Source organism: Cuculus canorus, chromosome 10 (genome assembly GCF_017976375.1).
Source record: "Cuculus canorus isolate bCucCan1 chromosome 10, bCucCan1.pri, whole genome shotgun sequence".
NCBI lineage: Eukaryota > Metazoa > Chordata > Aves > Cuculiformes > Cuculidae > Cuculus > Cuculus canorus.
Window position 1 is genome coordinate 6,217,830 of NC_071410.1, and position 9,178 is coordinate 6,227,007.

The window sequence follows — 9,178 nt, forward strand, 5'->3', positions numbered from 1 at the left end:
TGAATTTAAGTGACTCATTCAGAGTTACATGGGGATTCTGTGGCACAGCTGGGAATAAACCCAGATAATCTTTCTTTCAAAGAGCTGGCAGTGTTACCCATCTCATTTTATAGTCAGGTCATTGAAACCAGTCCAATGCCTTTGCTGGCACTCAGAAATCTATCCTGAATGCATCCCAGATCTGTCTCTCTTTCCTGATCCAGAAATGCTTCCAGAAATCTCTCACAGCTTCTTTCAAGTGCAAGCAATTTTCTTTTCTCTGCTCTTTGCAGGAATTACGCAGCCCCAGTAGTTTTTCAGCTCTGACAGTGTTTTGAATAGCTTATTTTTCTTAACTGAAGATGAGAGAAGCCTTTCAGGGTTCCTAAGGAGAAATGAATTACTGAAGGGAGTAACATTTCTCCTCCATTCTCTCCCACCTGTCCTTCTAGAGATGGTTCTAACAGCTACATAAAATGGCTAGAGAACTACATGTAGTTTGTAACAAGCTACAAAATGCAGGTTAAGAACAGCTATTGTTAAACAAGAGAGGTCATAGTCCAAAGGGCATAAGAGGCATGAATATTTTCATCTCACCTTTTTTGCTCTTGGTCTCTACTGAGCTTTTAGCAGTACTAAAAGCATACAGAAACCACTGTTCAGATTCTTTCTGTATTACCGTATCCATGGCTGTCACAGGGAAAAACACTTTCTTTGTTAATGTACCTCTGGTAACTCTCAGGTAACAACATGAAAAGAACACAAGGAAAACAATCCCACTTACGCTTTCCATTAGAAAGCATGATGCAAATTGCAGGCGTTAAATAAGGAAAGGACAAGAGATGCTAAGCAGCCCTTGAAAAGCTTCCAACTGCTTCCAACTAGTTTCTGAAAAATGTATTTAATTGCAACCGTGGTATGACCTTTTGGTGGCAAAAGAAAGCTCTTGTGACCCAGCTCAGCTTTCCCTAGTGTGGTGTAAGCACCGAGTTTCCCTGAAAATAATAAAGCAGTAAGTAAACTGGCAAAAAGCAGCAGAGACCAAAACCATACACTTTTCTTTCTGTTGCTAACAACCACGAAAGTCATTGTGGACTATTGTAATTGGAGCGTGCAGTAGGATTTTAGGACAAATCTGAAACTCTCACCTAGGCTGATGACTGCCATGTTCCCCAGTGTGGAACAGAAGGTGGCCAGGCAGAGGTCCCCCGGCAAAGAGGCATGCAAGCCCAGATCCATGTGATGGGTATAGGACAACTGTCCATGGCCAACTCTCCTCAGGACACTTCTACATAGCCAGCTACCCATGGGGATGGCTCTACACAGAGAGACCCAAGCACCTGGTAGTGCACGGTCCAGCAGATGCCACCGGTTCTCCTTCCCTCAGCACACGTTGATTTCTGCAAAGTCCTTGAACATTGATGAGTGCCTTTGCCAGGCACTGAGGGCATGCCGCATAGGATTGTCCTGTGGACAGCTGGCTGCCATGGAGAGTTGACTTCTACAGAGAGCTGGCCACAAAGAGTTGTCCCTTTCCACCGCATAGCCTCATCCCAAGAGCAGAAGTGCTAGAGGACGCACTCTTCAGTCACTGATGCTTTAGTGCAAGAATGGGAGAATGTGCTTCTGGATCCACACTGATAAACCTGCACAGTGCTGTACTGTCCCCTGTGGATTTCCTAGCCTAGATCTTCACTTTAATGTGTGGGAGCTATTGAGTCAACCCAGTGAAGCAGCCCACTGAAACTTTGTGCAGCCAGCAGTTACACTAGTTGTTCAATACGAAGTGAGTGCCGTTGCTTGTATCTATACTTGTTCTTAGACGATTCCACTTTTGAACAGACTCTGTTTGAATATCTAAAGGATGTCTTTATTATTATAATCCCTTTGAATTCAATATGGAATATGAAATTCTCTCTGGTTTCTATTATTTCTCGCACTGTCACAAACAGTAAAGGTTCCAGTAGCTGAAATAATTTTATGGCTAGTTCTCAAGAGAGTCCAGGATTTTCTCTTGCTTTGTTTCATTTTTGTCATGCGGTCCTCTGTAAACACAGAGTCCTAAGCATTGGCAGTCAGTGTGATGAACTCCCCAGCTGTAGTTAGAAATCTTGGCCTAGATCGTTAAGAAACTTAACAGCAAAATTAATAAATAAGTGCATTTATATTAAGAGTAGATGGTCAGTATACTACTTAATAGGGCAGATTTATCAGTGCTGTATATTTAAATAGAATGTAAACGTAGTCAGTAATCCATGTATTGCGAAATTTTAAACTAGTGTGTTAAATATAGAGCCATTTTTTCAGTTTGTGAGAATTGGCCTCACTCTATTTCATGTTGTAACTCCACTGAATTTGAGTCATTTTAGTCAACGGAACTAATCCAGTTTACTTCAGCCCGGAATCTAATCCACAATTAAGACTGGGTTTACAGTAAAGGTTGTCTCAAAGCAAAGTTCTCGTGTAGTTTGAAGTGATCAAAATTTTCCCTTGCTTAACTCTCAGTTCCTTAATCCCCAATTAATATTTAGATCTAAACACACATGTGACTTTTCCAAAGAACTTTCAAAGAATGCTCTGAGTCACTCCAATCAGTTCTGAAGCACAAAATACCCCTTGGTTGACATTCTGAGATCATGAGCTGTGGTTATGTGTATTTCACTGTTCACATGGTAACAGAATCAAAAGAAAATCATAATGAAACACAATGGTTGGATTCAGAAATAGGTTACAAAAACATTCTTTTGAGCAACCTTAACAATGGAGAAAAGATAAATTTACATTGGGCCAAATTCAACCCTGTTGCTGTGCCTATTAACTCAACTAAGCTGCACCTTGGAATAACTCAATAATTAAGTTAGATTGTTTCAGTTAGACTTGTACCACTCCCACCCTCCTTGAAATGCTAACCTGAAAATAATATGGCTGTGAAAAATCAGGACTCTGTATTTTCATTAACTCTTTATATGTCTTCATTTAAAAAAAAATTAAATATTTAACTCAAATTTGCATTAGAAATTGATATTAAAGCTGCATTTACCAGCAGAGATGAGCCTCTGATGGTTTAAAGCAGAAATAGCTTCTGTATAAGGATGAGAAGAAAGGAATGAAAAAGACTTAATTCTGTAGCTCTAAGCTTTCCTTTGTCTTAAAAGGTAAGAAAAGAATTACCATGGAAACCTGCTCACTCACTTCTTTTCATAGAAAAAGAGTTTGACTTAATTACTATGAACTTGTACTATCTTATCTTAAAATAATATTCCAAGTCTTTTTTCCCACCCAGTGTATTTATATGTGTCAGAAAGAGCTAAGGAAAATGCTATCTGAAGGGAAATAAGCATTTGTCTGTGTTTAAATCATAGCTCTTGCTCTGTAGCAAACATTTTTATTGCTGTTGTGAAATTCACACCTCTCAGGAGGAAACCTTCTTATAGAATCTGCTGCTTTCTTTCTGCTCCTGTACCTGTATGTAAGCAACTGTAGCAAATCTCTTTTAACTGGCAACAATAAAGAACAGTAATTGCACACTTTAATTTAAAATTACAAGAACGTTCCTTCCTTTTCTGGAGGGAACCTTCTTCTTTAGGCCACTTTCCAGAACTAAATGCCTGATTCTCAGAAAAGGAAAACATTGCCTTGTTCCGATTTACAGAGTCAAAACGTGGGGTACAACAAAAATCTCTGAGCACTCTGCTTTTTCACTCTTGCTTGTGTGCACTCCATTTGTACCATCAGTGAAGATGCTAATCAAATACTAGAAAACTGCGATGAATTTATACCTGCAGATCTTGGGTCTGGCCCTGAGCAGGGTTTGCTCCTGAAGCTGCATCATGCCATGAATCACCCTGTTTCTGAGGCTCCACTCCTATTGTTCCCTCCCCTCGCCTTCCTTCAACCAGTCCCTCACTCTAGTGGGGAGTACGACCCCGCAGCTGTTAGAAGGTATAATTTTCTTCATGGATTTCTTCTAAGGTAACTTACCTTGGCCAGCAAGACCTGCTCTGTGCTCCTCACATGAGAGCTTCATCCAGACACTCGGCAGTCTTACCCAACTCAGCAGTCATGGAAAGTGGAATCAGTTCTCAAAGTGAAACCTTGACAGTCTAACCCACAGTAAATGTATCAAATATCTTACATTTCACATCTAAAACTGTGGCTTCTCTTGTATCTCAAAGTACTGCACAGGCTTTTGGAAGTGGAGGTTCAAAAATTTTTTCCCACTAACTGGCCCCGGTGAGAGTGGAATCTGCACTGCTGAGTGACGTAGGAACAGAAGGGTATTGTTGATTATATCTGAGATAATCCTTGGTTTTCACATCACATCTGTGAGGCTTCCAGTCTTCTGCAGTTAGACTGCCAAGAATTATATCTTTGGGAGTTACAGTTCCCTATAAAAAAAGGCAAATAGAGAACTTCCAATCTAAAATAATTTAATTTAGTGGGAGAAAAGCTCTAGAAACCAGCAAAAAATGAAGTTTCCTCGAAAGGCCACAGGAACCACCTCTTTCCTGAAGTTCTTTACAGTCATTTTAGAGCTAGACGGCTAATATATTTGCACCCCCTAGAAATGTATGAGACTTCATATTTTCAAGGCACTTGGTTTTAGAACAACATAAGTTTGTGGCAATCATACATGTGTTTAGTTGCACTGGGATAAGTGAAGTCCTGTTTCCTGTTTTTTGGTACCTTCGCGTCGTAACAGCAATCCAGAAGTTTCTTAAAATAAATAAGAATCTACCAATACACTCAGTTTAAATATTTAAACTGTTGTTATCTTCTGATATAGTTTGATCATGATTTTTCCCTGTGTTTCTCTGGGTGGAAAAGACAGTAAGAGACACAGAGAGAATATGGTGACTTTGAGTTGCGTATAAAGACATTACTTCAATTTGAGTTTAAAAGCAAAACATTAACACTTGAATGCTCTACATGGGCAGCATGTTCCCCTCTATCATTATCTTTACACATCAGTAAAATTGATACAACCCACTTTTACATGTTGACACCAAAGTTGTTGAAGCTTTGACTTTCAACAGTTTAATTCAGCTGGTTTCAATAATGCTTCTAACATACAAAGATCAGCCCCAACTTTAGTGAGGAAAAACTGTATTTTCTGGTATCTGCTAAGCTGTGTGTCACGCGTTACTGTAATAACTACCAGGGATTAGGTTAATAGCATTACAGCTGGAAATGTTACTTCCGGCTTTGTCAGAGACCTGTTTATGATTTACAGGGTTAGAGTGATTAGTAGTGCAGATGCAGGCTCTGCTGGTTATAAAAGCCTATGTTGGTTTGAAAGCATAGTTGATTCATTTTCTGGAAGAAAAATATGGTATGTTACAGTAAAAAGTGTTGCTGGGTGTGAAGAATCTTGGGCTCATTAAGGATCTATTCACAGAAGTAAAATAACCGTTGATAAGTCGCTGCTAGGATCCCCCCCTCAGTAACTGGGATGTCACGTAGCAGCAAGTATTCCAGAAAGGTATGAAATAAACTGATTCTGAAAGCACATAAGTGTCAAATCCCTATAACCCACACGATAATACGTCAGGTCTTCCAAGAGCATAGTTACATGGAAAAATGTCTTCATGGCTAAGTGCCTGGAAATTACCACAAAATCTCATTGGGTCTTATTGTGGGGACTGTCACTTCAGGCAGTCCACTTAGAAGGAACATAACGATACTTTATAACAGTGTAAAACTTGCATGGGTAATGCTCAATTTCCATTATTGAACCGCATCTTTACAGACAGACACTTCTCGTTGTTCTGGATGTCTTCACATCTAAACTAGGCTTTCAGCTATGTGGGGCCTTTCATCTAACGTCTTGATTAAATGCAGCCTTCGTGTGAAAACGGTGGCTTTAGAAATTAGCATACTGTCAACTAAAGTAACGCTGTCTTTTACTGTTGCAAATTCAGTTTTTCTCATCTAAAATTTTGAATCAAAGTAAATAAGATTGTTGCATCATTGAAGACCTTATAATAGAAAAGAATGTATGTTCTTTCAGTTTTTCTATTAAACCATCTTCTTTAAATTGTTGGCACCGGTGTCTATGACAATGCTGACTATGATCCACACCATTAGAGGTCAACTGATGCTGTCCTTTCATTCCTTGGTTTTGTTAGTTCTCTTATGCTCTCACAATCTCAGTTCAACTTCTTTCTTCCTAAGTGGTTTTCAAAGATCGACATTTTCTTTTGGTATACTGCAACATGGAAAACTACTGATTCATACTCGCTGTTCTTCAAAGCACGGGAAGGAGTGATTAGATTCTGACCACAATTGTGAAAAGTCCTATGTCTCTTTTAATTCCCTTTCTGCTGCTTTTTTTCTTAAAGATATCTTGCTAGCTACAGCTTTCTATAGATAAACAGGCACCGTGTTGGCAAACTTCACACTCAAAGTGAAGTCTACAGAATTTGCATTTGTCAAATTTTACAACGAGGTGGAAAAATGGCACTCCTTACTCGGAACAAACTTGAGACATAATTGCTTGTAAGCTAAGCGGATATCAAATTCATTTTGTCATGAATTAAATCATGCTTTGGCTTTGCAGATTGCAGCTCTCAAAAATGGACCTTGTTTACTATGAATTGTGGGGTGTAGTACTGTATGAAAGAATTGATGGTATATGATATGACTAATAGAATACCATGACTCCTATATTGTCTTGAGACAAAAGACAGCCTGAATCTTTGCCCAGACTTCTATATCTGTCCAACATTTCAACAATGGTCTAAGATGTTGGCCAGTCACCAGGTGGTTGTGCTAATGGACTGTAAGTCGTCTTAGCTGTTCCTCCACTCTGAAAAGCTGTCTGAGGAACATCTTTTTTGAGCTTCAGGTAGACAGACTGCATCAAGAGAAGAAAATACATGTCTAGGAGTATGAAGAGACATAGCTGCAGGTTATAGTGTCGTGAGGATTTGTGGTAAAACCAAGCTGCCACATAAGCTGTTGCTATTTAGCCAGTAGGCTATCTTGGCCTCTCTGCCTTGTGTGATGGGGAGGGTGTGCTACATTCCCAAAAGCATGCTCTTCTTTTCTGTTTCAAGGGTTTTGTGAACCCCTTGAGTAGCAAAACCAAAAGCCTCATGTAGGTGCAGCCAAGGTTGGTATTGCTCACATCTGCAAAATCCATTTGGTCCTTTTGAAGAACTTTAGTCTAAAGGGTGTTCTAAATTTATTCTCCAAGGTAGTAAAAGACTGGGCTTGTTGGGAATTCAATCCAGCTCTCCAGGAGGCTTCCTGTCACTGTTGCTGGGCAGCTCCAGTACCAAATGGCAGCTGTGATTAAAAGCATGACAGTCAGTGACCCTTAGCTTGCTCTCATAGCACAGGACCTTAAAAATGCTTCAGTGAACCTCAGAGGAAATTCAGATCACAAGAGAGACTCTTTCAAATTTGCCTAAAGGAACTGAGTTGTTTGGGTTTGGTTTGTTTTTTCTTCCTTCCAGACTGCATTTGTTCCTGGAAAAAACAAAGGATGATTGAGGGACAGTATTTGCCCAGGGAAAGGTGGCTTTGGAGTGAGGAAAGGATAATGGGGGTGGAGGGGAATTACAACTGCTTTTTGTTTGTTCGCATGTGCTTTAAGTGCTATGTTGCTGAAGCTTCTAATGCCATATGGCGGAACAGCTGATGGTTAAATGCTGATGCTGAAACATGATGCTGACACAGCAGATGCTAAAATGTGATTGGGACAAAGATGATAGCAAAATACTGAAGGTGAAACACCAGTGCTGAAAACGATGATAAAATGGAAACTTCTGACGTCCCTCTGTTAGAAATCATATTTCTGGAGCTGGCAATAACAATAACATCCAGATGATGTTTGGAAGGCCAGACTGGAGAGTTGCCAGGTGTGTGGGAAACTAGTAGAATTGTCAGCTGTTTTCTGGTAGGAGATAGTGGGCAAAGTTTCTTGCTCCTTGCTCTAAAGGGGAGGACACAAATGCTTTAGTAAGAAGCAAATAGGTTGTGAAGCTTTCTTTCCACCTCTCACAGTCCACCCAGCAGAAGCTTGTATCGGCTCTATGTTGGTCTGACAGAGATGAGAGAGGCTGGCTGCAAACCAGCAGGTTTCCAGCTGGTCACAACAGAATAATGAGGTCATCCAACACACACAGAGGCTGTTTGCTTTCTTGTATCCCTTAACATTTATGTATTTTTTATGGTTCTAAACATTTAGAACAAGAGTTTTAAACATTTAGTTGCAACTAAACATAGTCCTGTATTTTTTTTTTTTTGACAGGAAAACCCATTCTGGGGTGCGTTTGTCTAAGTGTCTGAAAGATGGCTTTAACCTTATTAGCAGATATGCACTGTGTATCTTGTGAGGCACAGGAATGGCATTTTGTTTATCAAATACCCAAGCTGTTCTAGAAAATCAAGATAACTTAAAAAACAGGGAGAGGGCCAAGTAACTTCATTGGTGATATAAAAGTTACAAGAAAACGTAGTCAAATATTAAATAATCTCCAGTCCAGTTCTCTATGCCCTCAGAAAATCCAGGGTAAATTGAGCAGCTCTCTTTGGCATCAGCTGCTCTTTTTTCCTACAGACCAGATTTTGTTTTGCTTTTTAGCTTGTTGACTGCAAGTAGCTCAAATTGTAGATTATAAAATTCATATTATTAAAATTCTCTGTGATTATTTCAGTAGCCATTTACTTGTCAAAGTCTTGCAGTAAGGAAAGAGTTTGACCACTAATATGTGATTACCTGGGAAGGAGGTAGGGCATGGTCGGTGTTCAACATGTGAAATATGATTGGAAGGCTTCAAATTGTCTGTTTCCTTTGAGGGTCCTGGCATGTGTTTCACTTATTTGTTTGCAGGTTACTGTGTCTTCTAAAAGAGTGTAGACAGGCAGCAAGGAAGGGGACTTGATTCTGTCTAAGGTACCATCTGCTGTGCTTTGGTCAGATGAGCTCTGAACACAGGCAGACCTGAAGGATGCTCCTGGAGTACAGAGAGGGCACTAAAAGAAATAATGAAAGATTTAGGTGGCAACAAATGAGAGAAGCAGAGAGAAACCAGGACTCGGACACGATACGAAGCATGGGAATTATTTACCTAACCACTGATACATAGCGTGGTTTTAAAAACCTTAAGGCATTGAGCTGTCTGCAGGGAACCGTCTGATGAGATACATGACCTATGGAAGACCTGTACCCCCTGAAGACCTGGTCCCCCAG